This window comes from Girardinichthys multiradiatus, chromosome 11 (genome assembly GCF_021462225.1).
Source record: "Girardinichthys multiradiatus isolate DD_20200921_A chromosome 11, DD_fGirMul_XY1, whole genome shotgun sequence".
NCBI lineage: Eukaryota > Metazoa > Chordata > Actinopteri > Cyprinodontiformes > Goodeidae > Girardinichthys > Girardinichthys multiradiatus.
In genome coordinates, this window is record NC_061804.1 from 9,558,654 (window position 1) to 9,586,109 (window position 27,456).

Below are 27,456 nucleotides of genomic sequence, written 5' to 3' on the forward strand. Positions count from 1 at the left end.
GACAGTCACTGGTGTTGACTTTGCAGCAATCCCTCATACTGAGCATGCATGTAGCAACAGTGGAGAGGAAAAACTCCCTTTTAACAGGAAGAAACCTCCAGCAGAACCAGGCTCAATGTGAGCGGCCATCTGCCACGACCGACTGGGGGTTTGAGAGAACAGAGCAGAGACACAAAGAAAGAACAGATAAACTCTGAGCCAGTTTTCAAGGTTAGAGTCTGAAAGAGAGCACATATAATTAGTTACAGTTAAGCTCAGTCAATTTCCATGTCTAGGAGAGAGAAAGGGTTAAACACTAAAAGACAGGGCTATGTGGATCATCTGTAGAGGGTGAGCATTAAGTTTTTGCCAGCAGAAGCTCGGACGATTCCCCTCTCCAGAAAGGTGTCACAGGTAGACACAGAGCCAGATCATTAAGGGCTTCAGGATGTGTTCTTTGTCTTTCAGGTGTGTGTCAGCGGGACGGAGGCTGCGTCATGACGTATCCGAGCGATGGCATCTACGTTCTCCCAGCGCCTCTTTGGTCTTCGTGCTAAAGTGCTGCAACGCTACGAACACGGGCCCTTTGTAAGGTTTCTGTCAGGTCTGTACGGCTGTCGATGGAGGCGCTACGAGAGGAGTGGAGGTCAGCCAGGAGACTGCTGCTGTAGCAAGGTCAGATGGCTAGGTCACATCATCCTTGGTCACTGTGGTGCAGTCTGATCTCATTTATGTGCTGGTTACTTTGGAGTCCAGAACTAATTTACAGAACAATGAAAAAGTGTTATACCACATTTCAGGCAGTCCTGTAACCTGACTGGGAGAAAAAATGGCCTAAGTCCAAAGAAAATCTTTAGACTTTAAAAAGCTTGAAGAACTCAATGATCAAGATGACGTAAAAAGATTACAAGAAAGTCTGGCTGCTTGGAACAATAATGTATATAAAAAAAAAAGAGAGATGATTCAAGACTTTTGGACAGTGCTGTTATGAAGGAAATTGTAATGTAGTTTCTTTTAGAGGGACATGGATCAGGCTTTATCAGGAAAATACAGATTTCTCTTTGAGGTTTAATACATCAGTTCAGATTAATTTTGATGTATAAAAATGTTCTGCAGGTTCAGTGATGGATGCAGTTTTAAACCTACAGAAAACGAGTTAAAAGATTGTCACCAATTGGGCATCAAAGCATCCAAGTACATCACACAAATTAGAATTTCCTGAAAAAGTTCAACTTTTTTTGTCACTCATTTCAGAAAATGAAACTCGTATATAATATAGATTTATTACACATGGAGTGAAAGAACTCTGGGAAAGGGTTTTCTGAAATCCAGAGAGTCATCTACCAGGAGCTTTTAGACCACTTTATGCTTCCTTCTGCTACCTGTGCGACCCTGTCTCTTTTCCAAAGGTTATAATCAGTCTGACAGCGAGAGGCAACCCACTCCTTGTGGTTTTTAGTATAATAATGGCGACTGGTAGGCTCTAGATGGACAAACTTTATCAGTTTATTATTTTACTTAGTACCCCTACACATAGACTGGCGCATATAAATAAAACTGAACTGAACAAGCTTTAAAGAAATGCTGATTTCATTTTCCAGCAGGATTTGGTACTGGCCCACACTGCCAAAGGTACCAAAATCTGGTCCAGTGACCATGGTGGTACTGTGCTTTACTGGTCAGCAAACTGGGCTGACCAAAACCACATAGAGAATCTATTGAATATAGTCAATAGGAAGATGAGAGACACCAGAACCAACAAAGCAGATGACCTGAAGACTGCTATCAAAGTAATCTGGGTTTCCTGAACACCACAGCAGAACTACAGGCTGATCTCCTCCATGTCACACTGTATTGATGCAGTAATTCATGCAAAAGGAGCCTCAACCAAGTATTGAGTGCATTGAAATGAAGATATTTTTCCGAAACCTGATATTTCTGTTTAAAGAATCATTTTTAGGCCTGAGCAGGAACCCTGCAAGGGCCTATTGGAATCGTAGGATTTCTTCTTTATTTCTTTCTTTTTTCTTGTTCCTTAATGCCGTCAGTGGGCGTGGCCAAATGGCTCTACAGCGCCCCCTAAAGTGAGATAAGCCAAACCGTAAGTTGTAGAGATCTGAAATTTGGCACACAGGTAGAGCTCCTCAAACCAAGAAAAAAAGTATCCTGGGGGTATGCCCTAAAACGCACAGGAAGTCGGCCATTTTGGGTCAAAGGCCAATTTTTGGCCGTTTTTCACTTTTACTCACCTTGAACTTTAACGAACTCCTCCTAGCTATCGGCTTCATATTTGGTCAATATGCACTTAAGGCATGGGGGATTAAAAGTTATCAAAATCTTTTTGATATATGAAACCGTGTGGGTGTGGCCACACCTCAAAATATGACTTATTGCATAAAAGAAGAAATTGATATAGCTCCTACAAGGAAAGTCACAGAGACATGAAACCTGAGATTGATCTGCCTCTGGCCCTGAACAATATTCACTGATCAGATGCTGACATCGAAGCCCCGCCCCCTGAGAACAGGAAGTGTCATGTTTTCCTTTAGAGTCAATTTTGGATGTTGTTCACCTAATCAATGTGAAACTGTCCCAAGTAACAGATAACATGATGGTCTTAGACACTCGCCAGTACTGACTGTTTAGCTGGAGGGTGTGGCTATGATGGCGTGGTGAATTCTGATGTCACGCCACGGCCATACGTTTGGCTCTAAATTACACATGCATGGTCCGATTTACTCCAAATTAAATATGGTTGATCTTTGTCAACACCTCTATTGGATTACATTGGAATTTGGATCAACAGCGCCCCCTACGACCCTTCAAAGGCTATATCTCCCTCATACATCATCAAATCCACTTGAAATGTAGTATACATCATCATTATGGATCAATGCTGAACATCTTGGTACATGCAATTTATGATGTTGTTTTACCCCGCCCACTAACAAACAAGTGAGTCCAGCTTCCATACTTCTTGCTAGACCAGAATTCTGCATGAGTGAAGATCATGACATAACGATCACAGCGCCACCTAGAGGCGACATTTGGAACTGAACTGCGGCCTCGTTGTGGCGTGCAGCCGACGATGCCAGGCTCCCGCGGTCGCTGCACAGGCCGAGTTGCGCTGTGGTGCGAGGGCCTTCAATGCTGCTTGCAGCTTTAATTTTTAATTGATCTTGTGTATTATTCTAATTTTCTGAGACGTTGGGTTTTTGGTTTTCATTCCCTGTTAGGTATTTCATTAATTTTGAAAGACAAAATTTCATAAATTGATAAAATATGGCAAAACCTGTAAAACGATGACCCAAATTCACTAAGATTATATTTGTTTACACTCGCTTTTTACAGCTTGACAGAGAAGAAAAATCTGCACATCTGTTTACTGACCTGTTGTCTCAACCAGCAAAATGACAGAAATTAAGACACAAACTGTAATTGTGCATTCCAGTTGCCATGACTGTCAGAAACCAAATGTGAGAGTGATTTTTATACTGAGCCTGTGCTCTGGTTTGTGGTCAGGTCAGGGAGATCTGATAATTATTGTCCTCAGTAACCAGACTAAATACTATTAGCAATACAAGCCAATGACTGTGAATTATTGGTCCTTGGATTTTCTGTTTGGCATTCAACGAGGGATCATAAAAGAATCCTAAAGAACATAGCTTGGACCATTAGGTCTGCAACATGTGGCTCTCTAGACGTTTCACTGCGGCACTTAATAACCTCCTAGAGAACTGAGTAAGTTTTTAAATATAAAGAGTAATTAAAAGCTGGTAGCTTAAGCAGTTTTTCCTCTGCCTTTCCACAAAGACTGACACTGATGGGGTCAGGAATATTTCTTTTTATGAAGTAATTTTTTGTCAATAGGTTGTTGCAAACTATGTGTCATGTTGCTTTTCTGGCTCTAAACAAATGTTGTTTGTATGGACTGGAGGGAAAAATGGCTCTAAGGATTGTGAATGTTGCTGACCCTTAGTCTAGATGTATAAATATACCCATCTATACATTTACCTATAAAACACGTAGATGTCACCAACATACAAATATGCATGAATAAAAACTCAAATCCAGTAATTGATTTAAATTAGAAAACATTTCTCCGCTTGTTGTACAATTTAACACTGTAGTAACCCTTCCAGTAACCAATGAACAGTGTTTGTGAACCTCTGATTTATTGAGATATAAACCAGCAGAAGGTTTTACTGCAACCATCAATACAGATCATGCACACTAAGCAGCCATATTGGATTTTAGGGTCCAGGTTGACAAGTAACATCAAACCTTTAAGGGACTTTTCTGTGTCAGAGTACAAGTTGAACACAATATACATGCAGAGATACCCGTTATGGATTATATATTGATTTGATCTTTTAATAGTTATTTAAATTAATCATTTTAAGCTTTTTGATCTAATCTATATACTCGTGTTTTTATGCATTCCTGTTTAGTTTTGGAGATCTCGGTAAAACTGATTCAAACAGCAGCTTAAAATGCAGTAAAACGCTTTCTGTGACTGCAGCAAGGAGCACACAGTGCTAAGTTTTTATTTTCACATATAAAACATTTTAAGGGTTTGTTTTGCTGGAGCTCTTTCCTGTCCGTACCGGTTAATGACTCAACAGGTCCAAACAACAAGAGAAACATGTTTGTTTTCTGATGCCAACAGCTGGAAGGAGCCTCCTTTGCCCTGCTGGTTGTAGCTTTTTGTCTGACGCTGCTGTTCCTCTACTTCTGGGGACAAGCAGAGAACGACTACAACGACTTTGACTGGTAGGTGAACTTTCCTGCAACCTTAGGTGAATGTACACTTTTCATTGTGTGCAGTAACATTACACACCCAGAGGTAGTTTACATATGGACCTGATGATGGTGAGAAGGGAATATTTGTTCAGGGCCAGATCACTTCTGGTCTGTTGCATCACTTTGACAACATCCTGCATGTTTCAGGTTATGAGCACCTGGAAATTGTCCGCTGTTGTTGCCTAAACACGGCTAGATGTTTGGTGTTTGGTAGTCAGTGATGCTTCCTGTAGTTAAAGAACCTCATGTAAACAGTTCTGTGCTTCAGGCTGATCTAAACAGGGTCAACCTTTATTTGTTAAACGGATGTTTACGTCACAGACGGCAGTTTCCTCCTGCTGCAACACAACAGATTTACATCAAACTTTATTCTGATTTTAGTTTTGGAAAAATTGTGCCATGTTTAAATTTATGAGTGTAGTAAATAGTTTCATACTTTCTAGCTCTGTGGATCACTGACCCTTTCTTTCCTTACTTGTGGGTTTGAAGGTTTAACTTTGGTCACTTGGGGTTCTGGTTTCCTTGGTCTGTGGTGCTGCTGGTCATCTCTGCAGGCTTCTTCACCTACGTCACCGTGCTCATGGTGAGGCACAGACCAAACTGCTTCATCCAGGTGGCTTTATAGCATCACCAGCACTGATATGTTGTGCCTAAAACTTTATAATTATTAGCTTTTTATTTAAATGTTTTACCAGATTGTAAATAAATGTCCATCATAATATCAGGTAATATTTATTTCTGAATGCGATATTTTTTTTAACGTCTAGATGATGTTAACATTTCTTCTGAATTAAAATATTCTAATTTGAAGTAAAAGAAAGTGATTCATTTCCAAACATGGTTCAGATTTCAAATATGTTATAACAATAAATCACTTAACTTAAATGCTGAAAGATTTAAAACATTAGAAACTATTAAATAAAATCATGAACATTTGGGGGAAGAAAGGTTGAAAAAAAAAAATAACCTAAAATACCAACTTATACTTGACTTTTAGTTTGTTCCCAGATTCTCATGTTTTTTTATAATGTTGAGTAGACGTCACCGTTAAATAGTATAACAGTATTTACACAAAAATGTATAGCATGATCTAATTGTTTTTATTTAAAACAGAAAAGCATAATAACCTGACATGCTATTACATGTATATGTGAAACAAATGTTATTTTACAATAAATACCTTATGTTGCACAATATTGCACTATTCAGCTCTTCTGCTCTTTTATAAGGTAACATTGGGATAAAAACAAGCTTCTGGTCCACTGGGTTTTCTGAAGTCCACAGTCAATACAGTTATCTACCAGGAGCTTTTAGAGCACTTCATGCTTCCTTCGGCTGACCAGCTTTATGGAGATGCCGATTTCATTTTCCAGCAGTACTTGGTACCAGCCCACGCTGCCAAAAAGTACCAAAAGCTGGTCCATTGACCATAGTGTTACTGTGCATAATTGGTCAGCAAACTGACCTGACCAGAACCCCATATAGAATCTATGGAGTTCTGTCAAGAGGAAGATGAGATAAACCAACAATGAAGATGACCTGAAGGCCACTATCAAAGCAACCTGAGCTTCCTGAACACCTCAGCAGAACCACAGGCTGATCTCCTCCATGTCATCCTGCATTGATGCAGCAATTCATGCAAAAGGAGCCCCAACCAAGTACTAAGTGCAGATACTAGACAGGACATGAACAAACTGTTCAGTGGGTCCACATTACTGTATTGAACGTCATTTTTATTGATCTGATTTGATACTTAACTTTTGAAACAGAATTGTGTTTTTTTATTATCTGTAAGCGAGAATAATAAAATTCGATAAACATTTGAAATACATCGGTATACTGTTCAGTAGACCAACAGTTCTGCATAAAAAAAAAAAATGAAAAAAACTTTTCTGGTGGATGTAATACTTTTGCTTTTTGAAAAACAGAATTTTTGGTTTTAATTAGCTGCAAACTACAATAATAAAAATTTAAATGTATCACTGTGTGATGAATCTATTCGAGTTCCACTTTTTAAATTGAATTACTGAAATAGATCAACTTTTAAATCAATATTCCAAAAGGTAAATGTAGCTAAAGCGTTGGTGTCATTTGCTGAAGTTTGAAAATCCAATTTACATTATTGTTTTCATGCAAAGCCGACAAAAAACAACAACTTTACAGAAAAATAGCTCAACCTTTCAGCATTTCATACAAACATTAACAGTGACAAATACAAGTTTCACTGTGAAATGAATGTGAAACTCAATTCTTCACAATGATGCATTAAAGTGCAGAAAATGCTGAGTCACAACGACACCTACAGAAATATCCCAGTGCCAAAGTGTAAATGAGGAAAGGAACATATCAGCTTTAAACGGCACAGTTTGATGTGCAAAGTTCACCACTGTGTTGGACTCTTGGCCTTTTAAAACAATATTACTGTTACAAAACCAGCAGAAAGTTCACCTGTTTATAATGGTTTATATGCAAGTATACTTCATATTAAACTACTTCAGATAAAAACGGACTGAAGTCTGTTTTATTATAAGAGGCACTGGTTGAAGCCAACAGGATTTTAAATAAAACTGATTTCCTCTGATTCTTTCTCCTGTGAAGTTTTTTCTTTTACTTCACTCACTCTGCCCCTAATCAGACACCTTTGATTCTAAATTTATATGACTGAAAGAAGGTGAAACATATGGTTGCTTTTACAAGACAAACTCTAAGCAGGCTGTCTTCTCACCAATGCTTCACAATAAAAGCTAGATTTGTTTCAACTTAAGCTTTTGGAAAATAACCAGTTTTTGTACTTTTATTCTTAGTTGAAGTATCGGCAGAAGGTTCCTGGGCCAGATTGTTTGGTCAGTGCCCTGACATACAGTGGCTGGTAAAAGTATTCATACAGGTCAGGAAAATTGTTGCAGAGAAGATTCAGTCAGCTGCGTAACAGACCTGCTGCTCTTAGCTTCCCAGCTGTAGTTTTACCTTAATGAGACTGATGGGTGGGGCTACTTTAGCTTCCACCCCACATCTTTTTGTTCATGGGAACATTTTTAAATGGCAGCAAAAGAGCTTTTTGACATTTTAGAATCAGCAGAGCTTCTCTTCCCGTTTCCTACACGCGCAGATTCTTAACCTCCCAAGAATGATGAGGCTCCTTCGAGGTCAATTGATTGCAGAGGTCTGGAAAGATGCAACGCTTTAAAGAAATTTGGTCTAAAGTACAGTTCTGGATAAAAAAAAAACACATGGTTAACTGTAGCTTCAGGTTTAACAAGCTGCTGTTTGCTTTTTCTCCGCAGCTCCTGGCTGTGTGTTTACTGTCTGAAGGCCAGAAGCTTCATTTACACTGGAGCCACAAGGTAACTGCACTATCTTCTGTGAAATAGAGCTTAAACCTGTATTTCATCCATCAGTTTATTATACATTCTTTATTTGAGGTTATTATACATTACACTATCTTTAACTTAAATCTGAGTCCGAATGTGAAAGCAAATGTTTTACAACTTCCTCACGAGTAGGAGGATACGTAGCAGCCAGATGTTGCTAGCAAAATTAAATTAAATTCAAAAGTGTTTGCATCTTATAAATTAAGCATCAGTTTGATGCTATGGAGCAGAGAGGGATGTGTCTTAAAGCAATGCCAAGATGCAAACACATCAGCAATGACCGTAGAGAAACAACTGTTGCTGCTCTTGGTTGTCGAAGGGTCATAGAGCTATTTCCGAAACTCTGAAGTCCACCATTATACAGAGAGACGGAAATATTCCCACATAGGAAACCTGTAAAGTCCCAGGAAAAAGATGCCCGAGCAAATTCACTTTGAGACCAGAGCGTGCCATATTCGGAGAAATAAAAAAAAAAAATATCCAGAAGCTCCATCTTGATCTCTACAGTCCTCAGTTAGCATGTTGAATTTCCTGAGAGGACAGTTTGATAAAGACTGAACAGTTACGGCTTGGTTGGAAGGGTTGTAGGAGAAAGGCTCTTTCCCCTTAAGAGCTTGGCAGCAGCACTTAGGCAGCATGACGTCTGGAACAATGTCCATCGAACAGTTCATACCAAATCAGATGGTTGTGGTCCTCAGCACAGAGTTTTGAGGAAAACCAAACAGACACCTCATAACTTTCAAGCACGGTGATGGAAGGGTGATGATACGGGCTCCCCGCTGGCAGTTTTTGAAAAACGATACATCAAAAAACATCAAACTATTCTAGATTCTAGTACAGGTCATCTGTAGCTAACATCTTTAGATCTACAACAGGGCAGCTGAGAAATGCAGGCCAAAGTCCTGCAGACCTTCAGCTGGTGGGACCTTTTTAATAGGACTTTTTCTTCTTTCAAAAATGCTTAAGCTTTCCTTTTCAGTTTTTGTTAAATACATGAGATGCTGTGATACATCATGTGAATGTTCATCTAAGATTGTATTAACTTCAGTTTAAGATTAGCATCAGTGCATATTTTGTCTTTCTAAACCAGGGGTCTTTAACCTGCAGCTCCGGGGCCACGTGTGGCTCTGCATGCCCCCAACAGGGGACTTTTTAAGTTAGGCCAAGAATGTTAGAGACCTGAGAAATGTTTTTAAATGTAATGGTAAAAAATGTCTAGTTCTGGGATTTTCTGTGAAAACGAGGTGTTCTTTTTTGTTTAGTTCTGTTTTGTCATTAGGCTGCAAACCACTAAGAATGATGTTCGTTCTTCATTTTCCATAAATTTGGAACATTTCATTGAAGAAAATGGTTTTGTTGTCTTTTTGTAGAAAGTAGATTTTTTTTGTTTTTTCTAAAACCTAAAATTAGGTATACATTTGTCACTTTACTATAAAACATAAACATTTCATACAGTCGGTGTTCATAAAAATTCATAAGTTTGCTGATAAAGGTTGTCGGTTTTACGGCTCTAGACAAATTTTAGGAACGCCGGACGAAGGTGGAGACATTGGTGGCCTGATCCCCGGATGCTTAGGCTGGCTCTAGGGACGTGGAATGCCACCTCGCTGGGGGGGGAAAGGAGCCTGAGCTTGTGCGGGAGGTCGAGAGATATCGACTAGAAATAGTCAGGCTCGCCTCCACGAACAGCGTGGGCTCTGGAACCCATCTCCTTGAGAGGGGCTGGACTCTCTTCTACTCTGGAGTGGCCCATGGGGAGAGGCGGCGGGCTGGGGTGGGTTTGCTTGTTGCCCCTCAGCTCAGCCGTCTCGTGTTGTGGTTTACCCCGGTGGATGAGAGGGTCGCATCCCTGCGCCTTTGGGTTGGGGACAGGTCTCTGACTGTCGGTTTGGCCTACGGGCCGAGTGGTAGTGCGGAGTACCCGGCCTTCTTGGCGTCCCTGTCAGGGGTGCTGGATAGTGCCCCTCCTGGGGACTCCATTATTCTGCTGGGGGACTTCAACGCCCACGTGGGAAATGACAGTGACACCTGGAGAGGCGTGATCGGGAGGAATGGCCTCCCCGATCTGAATCCGAGCGGTGTTTTGTTACTGGACTTCTGTGCTAGTCACGGATTGTCCATAATTAACACCATGTTCAAGCTTAAGGGTGTTCATCAGTGCACTTGGTACCAGGACACCTTGGGCAGGAGGTCGATGATGGACTTTGTTGTGTTGTCTTCAGACCTTCGACCGCATGTTTTGGACACTTGGGTGAAGCAAGGGACTGAGCTGTCCACTGATCACCACCTGGTTGTGAGTTGGATCCGCTGGAAGAGGACAAAGCCTGGGAACATCTGGCGGAGCCCTTGGCCAGGGATGTATTCAACTCCCACCTCCGGGAGAGCTTTGACCAGATTCCGGGGGATGTTGGAAAGACAGATTCCGAGTGGACCATGTTCTCTGCATCTATTGTCGGTGCTGCTGCCCGTAGCTGCGGCCGTAAGGTTTGCGGTGCCTGTCGTGGCGGCAATCCCCGTTCCCGGTGGTGGACACCGACAGTAAGGGACGCTGTCAAGCTGAAGGAGTCCTATCAGCTGTGGTTGGCTTGTGGGACTCCTGAGGTGGGTGACGGATACCGTGAGGCCAAGCATGCCGTGGCCCGTGGCAGAGGCAAAAACTCGGGCCTGGGAGGAGTTCGGTGAGGCCATGGAGAAGGACTACTGGTTGGCCTCAAAGCGACTCTGGCAAACCGTCCGCCGCCTCAGGAGGGGGAAGCAGTGCTTCGCCAACACTGTTTACAGTGGGGGTTGGGAGCTGCTGACCTCGACTGGGGACATTGTCGGGCGGTGGAAGGAGTACTTAGAGGATCTCCTCAATCCTGCCATCATGCATTCCCTGGTGGAATCAGAGGCTGGGGACTCTGGGTTGGACTCTTTCATTACCCAGGCTGAAGTCACCGAGGTGGTTAAAAAGCTCCGTGGTGGCAGGGCGTCGGGGGTAGATGAGATCCGCCCTGAGTACCTCAAGTCTCTGGATGTTGTGGGGCTGTCATGGTTGACACGCCTCTTCAACATTGCGTGGCGGTTGGGGACAGTGCCTCTGGACTGGCAGACTGGGGTGGTGGTCCCCCTTCATAAGAAGGGTGACCGGAGGGTGTGTTCCAACTACAGTGGGATCACACTCCTCAGCCTCCCTGGTAAGGCCTACGGCAGGGTATTGGAGAGGAGAATCTGGCCGATAGTCGAACCTCAGCCTCAGGAGGACCAGTGTGGTTTTCGTCCCGGCTGTGGAACACTGGACCAGCTCTATACCCTCTACAGGGTACTCGAGGGTTCATGGGAGTTTGCCCAACCGGTCTACATGCGTTTTGTGGACCTGGAGAAAGCATTCGACTGTGTCCCTCGTGATGCCCTGTGGGGGGTGCTCCAGGAGTATGGAGTTGGAGGCCCTTTAGTAGGGGCCATCCGGTCTCTGTACAAGCGGAGCAGGAGTTTGGTTCACATTGCCGGCACTAAGTCAGACCTGTTCCCGGTGCATGTTGGACTCCGGCAGGGCTGGCCTTTGTCACGGGCCCTGTTCATAACTTTTATGGACAGGATTTCTAGGCCCAGCCAAGGGCCGGAGGGGGTCTGGTTTGGGGACCAGAGGATTTCGTCTCTTCTTTTTGCAGATGACGTGGTCCTGCTGGCCCCCTCTAGCGAAGACCTACAGCATGCGCTGGGGCGGTTCGCAGCCGAGTGTGAAGCAGCTGGGATGAAGATCAGCTCCTCCAAGTCCGAGGCCATGGTTCTCGACCGGAAAAGTGTGGCTTGTCCTCTTCAGGTTGGAGGGGAGTTCCTGTCTCAAGTGGAGGAGTTTAAGTATCTAGGGGTCTTGTTCACGAGTGAGGGAAGAATGGAGCAGGAAATCGACAGATGGATCGGTGCGGCTGCCGCAGTAATGGGGGCGCTGTGCCGGTCCGTTGTGGTGAAGAGAGAGCTGAGCCGAAAAGCGAGGCTCTCGATTTACCGGTTGGCCTATGTTCCTACCCTCACCTATGGCCATGAACTTTGGGTCATGACCGAAAGAACGAGATCCCGGATACAAGCGGTTGAAATGAGCTTCCTCCGTAGGGTGGCCGGGCACTCCCTTTGAGATGGGGTGAGGAGCTCGGCCATTCGGGAGGGCCTCAGAGTAGAGCCGCTGCTCCTCCACATCTAGAGGAGCCAGCTGAGGTGGCTCGGGCATCTCTGCTGGATGCCTCCTGGATGCCTTCCTCGGGAGGTGTTCCAGGCACGTCCCACCGGGAGGAGTCCCATGGGACGGCCCAGGACACGCTGGAGGAACTATGTCTCTCGGCTGGCCTGGGAATGCCTTGGGCTCCCCCCGGAGGAGCTGGAGGAAGTGTCTGGGTGTCTCTGCTGAGTCTGCTGCCCCCGCGACCCGGTCCCGGATAAGCAGAAGACGACGAGTAGGAGTACGAGGGCAAAAATAGCTAATTCGAAGGTCAAGGTTGCTGATCCCTATTCTAAACTCTTCTTCTGCTTTGTGAAACAGAAAATATTGCAGCTAGCAAGTTGTATGTAAAACATCACATATAAAGATGCGTTTCCCCACATGTTTGTGGTCAGGTCGGGATCCTGATCAGCCTGGTATTCTCCATCGGAGCCACTGCTGTCTTGTCTGACCTGTGGGGAGAAGAATGGACGACGCTGCTGCTTTCCTTCCAGGTGACCACCATCCTCTCTCCTCTAGCAGCTCTGTCTTTATCATTGTGATTTCTACCACTGATGGGGGGGAATGTTTTCTAACCTGACCAGGTGACTGCACCATATTTGCACCTTGGTGGTGTTTTGCTGATGACATCACTGGCCTGGCCCATTGCTCTGCACATCTTTCGCATGAAGAGTTGCGGTGAGTTGTCCAGTTTCTATTGCACACACAAAACATGTGGTTGCCTCATATTTACATGTCTCCTATTAAGCACCTTTTGCTATCTGATTATTAATTGATTAATCAAAAAGATAATCGACAGATTAATAGATTCACAAAATAATTGTTAGTTGCAGCCCTAGACTTGATTCCTTATCCCATCTCTAGAATTGCACTGCTAAAGGTGGCAGCATATATGTATCTTTGATTCCAATTTATATTTTTTAAGAACTTTCTCTTGTTGTGGATAAAAATAGAATACATTTTTACTATGGACATTTGTTATGATGTATAACCATAGCATAGGTGTTTTTTGTTGTTGTTTTTTTTAAACCGGGAGCAGCTGATTAATATCTCAAAAGCTCAAATAATACTCCAACTACAACCCCAAATCCCTGATGAGTTGAAAAGGTAGGCACCATGAATGCAGAGCAGGAGCAAAGGGAGAGAGAAGGAGGAAGTTCAAACCATCTCTCCCGTCTATTATGATGGACAATGTGAGATCGTTGGGGAAACAAATTGAATGAACTCTACAAAGCCCTACAAAGGACCCAGCCAGAGTACCGGGAATGCAGTATTATGTGTTTCACTGAGACATGGCTGCAGGATCATATCCCTGACCCCAGTGGCTCTCTGCCAGGCTTTCTGACCATACTAGCAGACAGAGATTTAAAGAGGAGCAGCAAACGCAAAGAAGGTGGACTGGCAGTACTTGTGAACAATAGATGATGTCATCCAAGACATGTTACTGTGAAGTGCCATCTCTGCAGTCCAGATATTCAACTGTTAGCAGCAAGTTTTCATCCGTATTATTTACCCAGAGTTCACCAGTGTTATTTTGGCAACGGCTTACGTTCCACCTTTAGCTGTTGCCGACACTGCATGCGATGCCATCAGCTCAGTTGTTGCCAAGCTACAGACACAACACCCCAATGCTTTTGTGGAAATTTCTGGTGACTTTAACCACGCTTCACTCTCTGCTACACTTCCAACGTTTCAACAGTTTGTCAGCTGCTCTACCAGAGAAAACAAAACGTTGGATTTGTTTTATGCAAATGTCAATGACTCATACATCTCTACAGCAAGACCTCCTCTAGGCAAATCAGATCACAATCTTGTTTTTCTCTGCTCGAAATATAAGCCCTTTGTTCAGAGGCAACCTGTAATAAAGAGGACTGTGAGAAAATGGTCACAGAAGCTGAAGAAGCCCTGCGAGGTTGTTTTGAGGCTACAGACTGGGGCGCACTGTGCCAGCCACATGGAGAGGACATCAATGCCATGACTGAGTGTGTAACCGACTATATAAACCAGAACGGTAAGATGCTTCCCCAGTAACAAACTCTAGATCACAAGTGTCTAACCAGGTAGTCAGCAGCACAGGAGCACCACAGGGGACTGTGCTCTCACCATTTCACTGTGTACACCTCAGACTTCCAGTACAAGACAGACTCCTGTCATCTGCAGAAATACTCGGATGACTCTGCAGTTGTAGGGTAGATCAGAGATGGACAAGGAGCTGGTGAACCGCTTTGTAGCATGGTGTAGAAACAATCCTCTCATCTTGAATGTGAATAAAAAAAAGGAGATGATTGTAGATTTTATGAGAAACAGGGATGGGTCAAATACTATTTCCATCATGTGAGGAAAAAGTGGAGGTGGAGGAGTATAAATACCTTGGAGTTCACCTGGACAACAGACTGGAGTGGAGATGCAACTGTGAAACCATCTACAAGAAGGGACAGAGCAGAAGCTTAGGTCCTTTGTTGTTTGCAGCAAGATGCTGCATATCTTCTATAACTCTGTTGTGGAAAGTGTGATCTCTTCAGCCATCATCTGTTGGGGTAACAGCATCAGAGCCAGGGACTTAAAAAGCTCAACAAGCTCATAAAGGCTGGGTGTGTTCTGGAGACTCCTCTGGATATCATTGTGAAAAGACGAAGAACATTATGGAGAACCCTGAGCATCCTCTTCATCAGACTGTCCTACAACAGCAGAGTGTCTTCAGTCAGAGGCTTCTTCAGATCTGCTGTAAGACGGAGCACTACAGGAGATCCTTCCTGCCCACAGCCATCAGCATCTACAACGGCCCTTTGAAGAAACCTGCAGAACATGAGCTACATTTAATTTCCCTTTGGGATGAATAAAGTATTTTTTATTTTGAATTGTCTAAATATTGTCCTTTTTATTTCTACCTCGTGTCCCACCTTTCTCCCTCCCTCACATATGCCCTTTGTTGTGTCCATCCTTCTACCTTTGCTTCTTCCTTCCATTATATCCTCCCTCTCTTGTTTCCTATCAACACTTTTTTTTGGCTGTTCTTTCCTTGTTTTTCCTTTTTCCCTTTCTGTCCTCCCTCCCCTGTGTCCTACCACCTTACCTTCTGTCCTAACTCCCCTGTGTCCTTCCTCCTTACTTTCTGTTTTTCCTTCCATCCAGTTTTTGGTTCCATATTTAAAGCGTGTCCGCTGTAGAAATATCTACCATGAATTAATAGTAAATGTTTATTGGTGTAAACAGACAGACATGTGGCCTAACTTATGGCTTCCATTTATGCAGAATTTGTAAAATGTACTGATGTTTTTAAAGCATTTATTAATATAACCAGCTTTACTTTGCATTCTCATCTGCACAAACAGTACTGTGCATAATTCTTGAGGCTTTTCTTAATCCAAGCTGTTACACGGTCTTCTAATCGTTTAAAGTGGATCTTTAGGTACTTTTTCTTTTTTTTTTTTTGTGTCAGAAACTCTTTGTTCAAATTGGACAGGGAATTTCAGTGGCACACAGAAGATCCATCATAGTGTCACAACAAGTAGCTGTTAAGTATTACACAATGAAACGGGACACCTCTTTAACAAGGCAATAAATGGGACCCTACAAAAATATTTTCTGGTCATTTAAAAAAAAACATTTAAGCCCCAGGTTTGAATTAACCACTTTTCGGTTTCACCCTGTATGGGAAGAAACTTGTGCCATCATAAACTAAATTTGAATTGCTCAGACTGAATCTGTATTAGCGTAAGTTTAAATTGAATTGATTGGTTTGAAAATTTATTTCACCAAAGTGAAACTGGATTTAATGGTTTGAAACTGAATTCATTTGCTTTTAAAATGTATTTCGTTGTATTAAAAATTTAGTTTGATTATTTTCACCTTCAGGTCGAAAATTCAGGGGCTTTTTGTCACACATCCGGGTCCTTGAAGCCACAGACTAATCGAACACAGATGTACCGATTCACGGATGTCATTCACTATTGCTGGGTCCAAATGCAGGGGCTGCATCCTGTGAAGGTCGCATGTGTAGACCGATAACGTCATGGTGAGGCTCCTCCAAAAGCGTCCTTCGTTTACCCAGATTTGAAGGACGGGTCCGGTGTATCCTCCGTGTCCCACCCTATCCCATGATTCATTGCAGGTCGAAATAGATTATTCACAGCTTCTCTTTCTCCTCCAGCCTTTGCTACTTCCGTTTGAACAAAGTTTGATATATTGCACATTCTGTGAAACAAAAATAACTTTTACAATGTTTTTAGACGAGAATGTAGTTGTGTAAACCTAAAATATCTGATCAGTTTATCAAAATATCGCTTAATTGTACAAATGCGCCGATGTGTTCGTCCGCTGCCCCAGCAGCCGCTCGCCTCGCCTCGTCAGTCAGCTTACCGGGTGGTTGAGGTGCGCTAAACCCCGAGAGAACATCTGACTCCCGGCTCATTGTTTTCAAAATTCCGCTGGGTTTCCCCAATGGGAGGAAGTTAAACAGATATAATTCAGTCCGATGAAATCCAATATTAATGTTTGGTTTGTTTATAACAATAATTATTATTATTATGCTCCGCAAATAAACTGATTTAAACTTTGTTCCTAAAGTTAATATGTTAGTGTTTAAGTTGTTGAAAGCTTTACAGAGAAATTAAACAAATGGTATTTGTCATCAATGTATTTTATCTACAGTTAGATTTTTATATCTAGGAACACAAAAAATATGTTCAACATTTTAAATAGCTAAATAATGAACAAGATCATAAAACAATAACATTTTAAAACAAAGCAGCATTAAAAGCCATCATCAATATGTAAAAGGTTAAATAAAAACCATGTAGTTATTTAAAGTGTAGACGGCTTCACAGCTCTGTGCTTCACGCTATCGCGGTTGCTAGGCAACAGAAGTTACGCTGTCAAGGCAGGGAAAACAGAGTGACGTAACATCGGCGGCACACTATGCTAATCTGGCATGTTTAGCTAATAGCTACAGGTAGCATAAGTGTTAATGTTTGACCATCATTTGTTTACATGACGTTTCTTATAGATGCTCATGTAGCTGCACTGGTCCAGCTCAACCTGCCGTAAAGGAGGTTTAACCTGATGTGAGACGTAAATCGATTAATCTGTGTTTGATTAATCTGTGGCTAACCTAAAGAACCATACATACATACAAACAAGGAATTTGACTCCGGTACAGTTTGCTCTTTGGTTTTGTTTTTGCATTACAGAATATACATATTTACAATGTAAATATGCACATATATAATAAATTTGAGCAATTCAAATTCAGTTTCTGATGGCACAGGTTTCTTTCCATTATCCTTTAGCATTTAAAGAATCTGAATGTATGATTGTTTCTGTTTCAGTGAGGAGGGGGGTGATTGTGGGGGTGTACCTGATCATCCTGTTGACCCTCTACCTGTTGCCTCTTGGTTTGTACTCTCCCTGCATAAAGGAGAAAGGGACCCTGGGCCCCGCGCCGGCCCTGATTGGCCACAGGGGGGCGCCGATGGTGAGCTCAGTCACAACAAACTGGTTGCTTACTTATTAGTTGTTAAAAATACCAGTTTCACTTAAATTTTAAAAGGTTAAATAAATCAGATGAATTGAATGAATCATGATTAAAGAGTTTTTAATGCAGTCAAAATAAAGGAAAAGACGAGAAAGGACTCAACATATGTCCCTTGGGGGCATTTTTTTTTTCTTTCATCAACAGAAAAATAAGCAGCTCTTCTTGGTCCAAACACAATAGAAATGGTTCCTGAAATTATTCTATAAAACTTTGTATCATACAGCTACATCAAAAAACAAACAAACAAACAAAAAAAGTGATATTGTGAAAAAAGTTTATATTGTCACTCATTTCAGAAAGTGAAACTCTATTACATAGATTCATTACACAAAGTGAAATATTTCCAACCTTTTTTTTAATTCTGATAATTATGGCTTACAGAGAAGGAAAAGTTAAGTGTCTTGAAAATTAGAATATTACATAAGATCAAAAAAAATATTTTAAACAGAAACGTCAAGCTTTGGAAAAGTGTGTTCATTTCTACGCGCTCTTTGGTTGGGGCTCCTTTTGCATGAATTACTGCATCAATGTGGCGTGGCATGGAGATCAGGACACCCAGGTTGCTTTTGATAGCAGCCTTCTGGTCATCTGCATTGTTTCTGGTGTCCCTCGTTTTCCTCCATAGATTCTATATGGGGTTCAGGTCAGGCCAGTTTGCTGGTCAATGATTCACAGTGACACCATGGTCACTGAACCAACATTTGGTACATTTGGCAAAATGGGCAACATGGATTCTGTGCATCTCCAGGCTCTGGGTAATTGATTTCCAAATGAAATGCAAACTTTCATCTGAAAAGAGGACTTTGCACCACTGAGCATCAGTCCAGTTCTTCTCGTTAGCCCTAGTAAGATGCTTGTAACCTACGTTTGTAAATAGTGGCTCTAGATGCCCTGACTCCAGCCTCAGTCCACTCATTGTGAAGTTCTCCCAAATACTTGAACTGATCTTGGTTCACAATCCTCTCAAGGCTGCAGCTATGCCTGTTGCTGGTGCACATTTTCCTTCCACACAACTTTCTGTGGCTGTGCTTGGATAGATCACTCTGTGAACAACCATCTTCTTTAGCAATGACCCTTTCATGGCTTCCCCTTCTTGTAGAGGGTGTCAATGACTTCTGGAGATCTTCCTTATGATTGTGTTGGACATATGGCAATTACATAAGTTATACATAAAAAATTCTTTTTTAAAATTGATCTTATGTAATATTAATTTCAGAATTTTGGGTTTTCATGATCTGTAGGCCATAATCATCAAAATTATAAGAAATAAGGTCTTGAAATATTTTACACTGTGTTTAATTAATAGATACAACATGAGTTTCACTTTCTGAAATGAGTAAAAAAAACTTTTTCACCATATTCTAGTTTTTTAGGATGTACTCGGGAAATGTTCCAGTTAAACTGTGGTCCTGAACCCATCCTGACAGAAATGTTTAGATCCGAGACAACACCTCTGTTTATACCCTGACTAATCCAAATATTTACACTGAGCTACTGTAGCCTGCTGGATGTGAAGGTTCTGATGCTGTTGGTCCTGGCTGTGCAGCTCGCTCCGGAAAACACACTGATGTCGTTTGAGAAGGCGGTGGAAGCTGGAAGTGACGGTCTGGAGACTGATGTCACCATAAGGTCTGTTTGTGTGGCGCTGAAAGCTAAACATGTTGTAGCTTTCCTGAGTAAAAACATCCGCACGCCGCTGTAAAAACATGCCTTAGAGTTAACTAATATCTATTAATAATTATATAATATCCAAAGCTGTGAAATAAAGTTATTTCATTTAAAAATCACCAGCTTTCTTCAGGGTTCACTAAGGCTTTCCATGTCTTCTTGTGGTTGCAGTTATGATGGCGTCCCCTTCCTCATGCATGACCAAAACCTCCAACGAACCACCAATGTCCATGAAGTTTTCCCAAACCGGACCAACACCCCTGCTGCTATGTTCACCTGGAGTGAGCTGGAGGGCCTGAACGCTGGGTCCTGGTTCCTCTCTGTGAGTCTCAGCTCATTTCAAACACTCAAAAGCTCCTGGTGCAGTGAGAAAGTTCTACCCGATGGTTCCAGCCTAGGAGAAACATCCTAGAACCTTAGGAAATAATCGGCCAGCATGCAAATATGACTGGCTGCAGTAGTGCCATCATTTATACGAACATCACCTCCAGTAACGCTCCAGTAACCTTGCATAATGGTCACTACAGCATACAGAACCATGTGCAGGTGCTGATGGTATACCTGCATAGAATCCACTCAATTGGACTCGTGTGCTACTTCATACACTGCCTGCTACTGGCCATCCAGTGTAAGTGAAGAGCACCAGAACCAGAATCTCTCGCCAGTCCTTGCGTGGCATGAACAAAAAAGACATATTCATAAAATCCATTAACAACTAATTACTAGAATGAATAGTATAATTTGGAAGCATGGATTTTATTTAGAAAGACATTTGTAATTAATAATTCTTTCCATCAAAAAGGACATCATGCATCACTGGCTGGTTTGAAGAGTTGAATGAGGGACGAATGAGACAGAGGCAGGTAGAGAGAACTGGCTGAGGTTGAGTAGCTATGGACCAGGTTATTTTTTTTTCCAATTACTGTGATCATTATTAAAAAAATATTTTGGTTTCCACATGATAAACATTATGTGACCTTATTTTACAAATTTAAAGGACCCGAATGGACATGTAGACAAACTTTGTTGTTTTTTTTATACATCATGGTTTCAAAGTTCAAGTTTTTTCCGTGTCTGAAGATAATTGAAAGTTGCTTCTGGCTCTTTTTCTTTTTAGTCGGAACACCTCTGGATTGTGCAGACATACTGTACAGCCTAGTTCTAGATGTGCTAATATTATGTCCCTTTAAGAGCCAAGATGTACTTGTTTTAAAATCAGGAGGAACTAAAAGGGATCTGGTCATGTACTTGAAAATTATGTATTGAGCCTCTGGAGAATCATCTCATAGCATTTAGGCAACATAATGAAATACTTTAGTAGCATTAGAAGCAATAGAAACACCTCAGGATAAAGAATTTAATGGGAAAAACGTCCTCAGAAAATGATCCAGTTAGACACCGTTTCTCCATTAGAACAGAACTTAGTTGGCCGTATGTTTTAGATCATTTCCTGATGAAAGACACAAAGACAACCCATTTTCAGTTTTCTGGTAGTACTTGCCGAATTAGTGTTGAAAATCCAGAACATTTTAAGGCCTTCATGATGCCATTCACTCAATATTCCCAGGCCCTGTGAGCATCAGGCCCACAGCATCACAGATCCTCAACCTTATTTGACAGTGGGTATGAGGTGCTTCTCCACATATTCCTCCTTCTGTTTCACATCAGGTTCACCTGGTTTCTGAAAAGCACAATTTTATTCTAATCGCTCCAGTTAAAGACCCAATAGAGCCAAAGTTGTCCTGGTGCCTTCCAAGCAACCATTTAGCTTATAGATGGTGTCTAATGGCCTCTAAGGAATTAAACATGTTACATTTATATTTATAATCATGATAGCAGTGATTTTTATTTCTTATCCATTGTATTTATTCCCCCCACTGGATTTTTGTCTAATTTGTAATGCGCAGTTATGTTGCTGCAGTTAAAGATTCCTTTACTTTAAGGCTTTTTGCACATCTTTACCAGCAGTGCCAATGAGCGAGGAAGCTGCTGTGGTTTTCTTAGTATTTCTTCATATTTTGGGAAAAACATCTTTGGAAGAATTATTAAAATGTCTCTCTGACATAAAATGGAGGCAGTGATGGAAGCAGCTGTAATTTAAAGTTTAACTGGAACATGTCAACAGGATTTTCCTCATGACTGAATCTAGGGCAACATTGCAGTCTGCCAGCAAATGGAAAACACATTGATCCGTGTTGTCACAGTTGTAATTGGGAATTTATTTTATTGTATCCCTTCCAGCAAAATCCATTTGGAACAGCTGGTTCCCTGGGACAGGAGGAGCGACAGCGAGCAGGAAACCAGTCTGTCTGTAGCCTGCAGGACTTCCTGCAGCTCGCAGGTCAGACTCACAAACTGGTGATCTTTGACCTCTACCGTCCACCCTACGGGCATCCGTACAGTAACAGCTGGATCCAACGCACACTGGATGTCCTCTACAATGTGTCGTCCATTCAGTCATCACAGGTAAAACAGTCTCTGTCTTTAGGGTCAAACTGTGGTGTCTACCTGTTACCAGCAAATTTTATATAAAAAAAAAAGGTAAAACAAAAAATAAAAAAAAGGTTAATATATATGAGCTCTAAAATCAGAATTTAAATTTAAGTCAGAATTTTATTTTATTTTCTGTAATATGAAAGGACAGGACACCAATCATGATACATTAGAAGTTTATTAAACATTCATTTATTTCTTAGTAGTTCAGTCCAAAAAGTTATACAAAGTGATTCATTTCAAATGTTTATCGATTTTCATTATTCTGGCTTACAGATGATAAAAAAAAAACACAATTCTGTTTCAAAATTAAAGTATCAAATCAGACCAATAAAAATGACGTTCAATACAGTAATGTGGACCCACTGAACAGTTTGTTCATGTCCTGTCTAGTATCTGCACTCAGTACTTGGTTGGGGCTCCTTTTGTATGAATTACTGCATCAATGCAGGATGACATGGAGGAGATCAGCCTGTGGTTCTGCTGAGGTGTTCAGGAAGCTCAGGTTGCTTTGATAGCGGCCTTCAGGTCATTTTCATTGTTGGTTCTGGTTTATCTCATCTTCGTCTTGACAATACTCCATTGATTCTCTATAGGGTTCTGGTCAGGCCCGTTTGCTGGCCAGTCAAGCACAGCAACACCATGGTTGTTGGATCAGCTATTGGTACCTTTGGTAATGTGGCCTGGTGCTATAAGTTCTGCTGGAAAATGAAACCAGACTCTGATTCCAGCAGCAGTTCACATCATGTAAATCTCCACTAAACTTGACGATGCTGTTATCTCTGGTAAAAAAGTAATGTTTTTATTTTGTCTTGTATAATATTTATATTTTCTGAAAAACTGAATTTTGGGTTTTAATAAGCTGTAAATTATAATCATCAAAGCTGACAGAAATTAATGCTTGAATTAAATGACCCTGTAATGGGTTAGTTTCACTCCTTTAATTGAATCGCTAAAATAATTAAAATTGTAATTTAGATGTAAATTTAGTGAGATGCGTCTCTAGTTTAGTTTATATGACCACTAATACTTGAATTTATTCTTTTTTTTTTTCCAGTGGCCTAAAAATATTAAATAGTGTCCAGACCAGCAGAAAGCTACAAGTTGATTTTAGTTTAGCTCAAAGCCAACAAAAAGTGAGATCACTCATATTAAACTGCAGGATAGGGCTGATTAGATTCACTTGCACCAATTTATTCAGGCTCATAACGATAAATATGTAAAAAGAGCTGAAAGTGAATAAACATCAGTCTCATCGTACCTTCATTGTTGTGAAGATCCTGCTTGATGAATGACGTTATGCTGTTACTCTGACTAATATCACTAATATCTGTTGTTGGACGTTTAGGTTCTGTGGCTGCCCTCTGATCTGAGGTCTCTGGTCCATCAAATGGATCCCGACCTCCAACAGACGTCAGGGAGTCGGCTCCCTCTAGAGGAGCTGCAGCGCAACAACATCGTCAAACTCAACCTGCCCTACAGCTCCATGTCAGCTGACCTCATCAGGTCGGTGTGTGTTTGTTAACAGACCAGAAGAGAGAGTCCCATAAACCTGGGGAGATTTAGCTACGTTTGTCCCAACACTGCTGCTATTGTCACCTGCAGTGAGTATGCAGCAGTAAACATCAGCACCAACCTGTACGTGATCAGCCAGCCGTGGCTCTACTCTCTGGCCTGGTGCTCTGGGGTCCACTCGGTCACCACCAATGCCCCCCAGCTGCTCCAGACCCTGAAGTCCCCGCTTCTCCTCATGGTGGGTCTGACTGTAACTTCTCAGCTTCTTTGCAGCAGCTCATCTAAAGTTCATGATCATTTCTCTGAAACATGTACAGGGTTTGATGAGATTTATCTTTTTGATTCAGAGGTTTTTCCTGAGAAACTCATTATTCTTTCAAAATGGGAAAAACATCTTCACCATATTGATGTTTTTCACAGTGATTTAAAAAAATGCAATGTTATGAAGTAAGTCATTGTAGAAAGACTTGTTTTGGAAGTGGACCGATTTCAGTACAGAAAGTAAACATCACGCTTAAAAAAACTAAAAAAAGTTCACCCCGTTTTAGTGCTTGGGTTTTATACTTCAGGAATAAAGCAAATGAAAAAGGTGTGTGTGGAAAAACTAAGTACACCCCATGACTCAGGAGCCTGTAGAGCACAGATGTCAAACTCCAGTCCTCGAAGGCCAGTGTCCTGCAATCTTTAGATGTGCCTCTGCTTCAACACACCTAAATCTAATGATTAGGTCATTAGCAGGATTCTGGAGAACTTTACTGCATACTGAGGATGTAATTCGGCCATAGATTCAGGTGTGTTGGACCAGGAACGCATCTAAACGTTTGAGGACAACGGCCCACGAGGGCTGTAGTTTGACCTCAGAGAGACTAAATGTACATCCTTCAATCAAACGAGGTGTGAAAATTTTGACAGGTGGGCGGGACTTCCGGTAGCTGGGACATCCTAGGGCGGGCCTTCCGGTGACGTAACCAGATATCATCATTAATCGGATGTTGTCATTACAAGGAAGCGAATCTTTCTAATTGTATGTTTTTTTACATCTAAAAACAAAACATGTAGTTTATCCACTTTAAAAGGTCACTCAGGTTAATGCAGGCACATCACACAAAATTCTGATAAAAAGAGAGAACCTGACAGAATTGTAAATTCATTTTGTTTTAACGCAGGGGTTATTTAGATGTTTTTACATCTAAAAACAAGACAAAAAGTAGATACAGAACCTTTCTTCCTCTGCTCAAATGTTTGAGTAATCTAATCTGCACCAGTAACTTGTAGAGATGATCTAAAAACAGAAACAAATGAACTGAAAAAAAAAAGTTAAAAAGTAAGCCAAACATGGAATTATCTCAAATTTTATGAGTGCTTAGTATGATGTTTCCAAATTAGAAATGGATTCTACAGCTAAAAGTCTTTGTTTGAAACTGAAAAAATAAAAAATAAAGGTTATAAAATCCTCAGTCACTGTTTATTGAATAGGTGACCAGACCTCAGACATCCGCAGCTATTTCGTGCATATTGTCTCAGACAGTCTTCACACCAACTGTAGTCAAAGTAATTAAGAGGAATGTGCTCTTTTCCTGGCCATAAGTCTCAAGCATCGTCTCTGACAATTCCCATCCCGTTTATTGAATTAATATTAAATGTTGCCGATACCTCGTCTTGATCCAATTGATACAGGCAGAGCTTTCCTATTTCGTACATGAAAATATACCCCCAGCTACCGCTCAGTCCATATGGTTCCAAAGACCACTCTTCCTGCAGAGTGTCGAACGGAGGCCTTTGTACCTTGCATAGGTAATATGTTGATTTCTTCGGGGCATCCAATTCACGGCGCGTATGCCTGTAGACGGTTACTGGGGTTTCACAGCTGACCTGAGGCCTGTTTTTCATCCATTGTTGATGGTGAAGTTAAATCTGTCTGAGACAATACGCACGAAATAGCTGCGGATGCCTTAATTCAATAAACAGTGACTGAGGATTTTATAACCTTTATTTTTTCAGTTTCAAACAACGACTTTTAGCTGTAGAATCCATTTCTAATTTGGAAACATCATACTAAGCACTCATAAAGTAAGCCAAACATGGAATTATCTCAAATTTTATAACTATTGTTTTTTTTTCAGTTCATTTGTTTCTCTGTTTTTAGATCATCTCTACAAGTTACTGGTGCAGATTAGATTACTCAAACATTTGAGCAGAGGAAGAAAGGTTCTGTATCTACTTTTTGTCTTGTTTTTTAGATGTAAAAACATCTAAATAACCCCTGCGTTAAAACAAAATGAATTTATAATTCTGTCAGGTTCTCTCTTTTTATCAGAATTTTGTGTGATGTGCCTGCATTAACCTGAGTGACCTTTTAAAGTGGATAAACTACATGTTTTGTTTTTAGATGTAAAAAAACATACAATTAGAAAGATTCGCTTCCTTGTAATGACAACATCCGATTAATGATGATATCTGGTTACGTCACCGGAAGGCCCGCCCTAGGATGTCCCAGCTACCGGAAGTCCCGCCCACCTGTCAAAATTTTCACACCTCGTTTGATTGAAGGATGTACATTTAGTCTCTGACCTCCCTGCTGTAGAGCAACTGTACCAGCCTCGCTGTAGACGTTTTGCTGACTCTTCTTTCCAATGTTGCTTCAGATCATTGAGGTTTGCAGAAGTTCCACTACTGCTTTTCACATGGAGGTCAGCACTTTGACTAGACCATTTCAACACCTTGATGCTTCTCCTTTTCATCCATTCTGTTATAATCTTGCTGCTGTTCCATGTTCTAGATTCTTCTGTAAAAACCAAAGTTTAAATTTTTAAGTGATTGTTTTGTTTTTTTCTGTGTGTCAGAGTCCAGAAGAATACAACCTGATGTGGATTCTCACTGACGTCATCTCCTTCGTGCTGGTCATCAGTATCTTCTACTTTCATAGGTGAACCATGCACAACTACGGTTATCTGTACATAAGAGTGGTTTCCATCTGCATCCTGATGAGCCAGAATTTTAAAACCCATGCAGATAAAAAAAATGTGTTTTTAATTGCAGATGGCGGGAACGGGGACTCGCTTTCTGCTCCGACAGAGAAATAAAGCTGAGCAACAGCAGCTACAGCCAAATCAAAACGGGTAACCTGCTGCAAAAAGTAAAATTTATCGGGTTTGTGGGGGAATATTTCTTGGAAAAAAAACTTCACATCTATTAGTTGAATGTGCCCAGAAGAACAAACTGTTAAGTTTACTAGATTTGCATGTATGATGGTGGCTGGCTGCACGGTGGTGCAGTTGGTAGCACTGTCAGCTTTCAGCAAGAGGGTCCTGGGTTCAAATCCCAGCCTTTTGCATGGAGTTTGCATGTTCTCATCATATTTCTCTCGGATCACCTTACAGAGATGGGCAACATCTGCTCGGTCTCCAGTTCAAACCGTCAAACAGAGAAGATGGTCAACCTGGCAACGGTGACTCAGCCCTGAATGTTTCCTCTTGACAAAGCTGATCTGGCAACCCTCCAGACACCACCAGCCTGCAAGGTTTCTGCCACATACTGCAGCCAAATCACTTCAATGACAGAACATTTCTGCACAAACATAAAATATTCTCAGGTTAAATTCCTTTTAGATTTTTACCTTTTTAAAACTGATCAAGTAAAAATGTAACTGATACACTAGTCTGAGTAAAGATCAATAAACAATTTATATCTGTAGCAACTGGGCCTTTTTGACTGGATTCATGTTCCTACAACACATGAAGCAGGTTAAGATATTTTCACCAGTAAATAAGAATAACTTATCTACTTGAGACATTATATGGATTATTGTTTCTAAGGAAATGTAAGTTTTATAGGTGTTCTGGTCCTGAAACTTCTTTCAGGTTGGAACCTAATAATCCTTCTACATTCTTTGCAACCAG

The 27,456-nt window shown here is 41.4% G+C and overlaps 1 pseudogene; it reads left to right on the top strand.

Annotated features, from left to right (window-relative positions):
• Positions 1 to 476: 476 nt before the first annotated feature.
• Positions 477 to 27,250, top strand: LOC124876453 (annotated as a pseudogene).
• Positions 27,251 to 27,456: the final 206 nt, after the last annotated feature.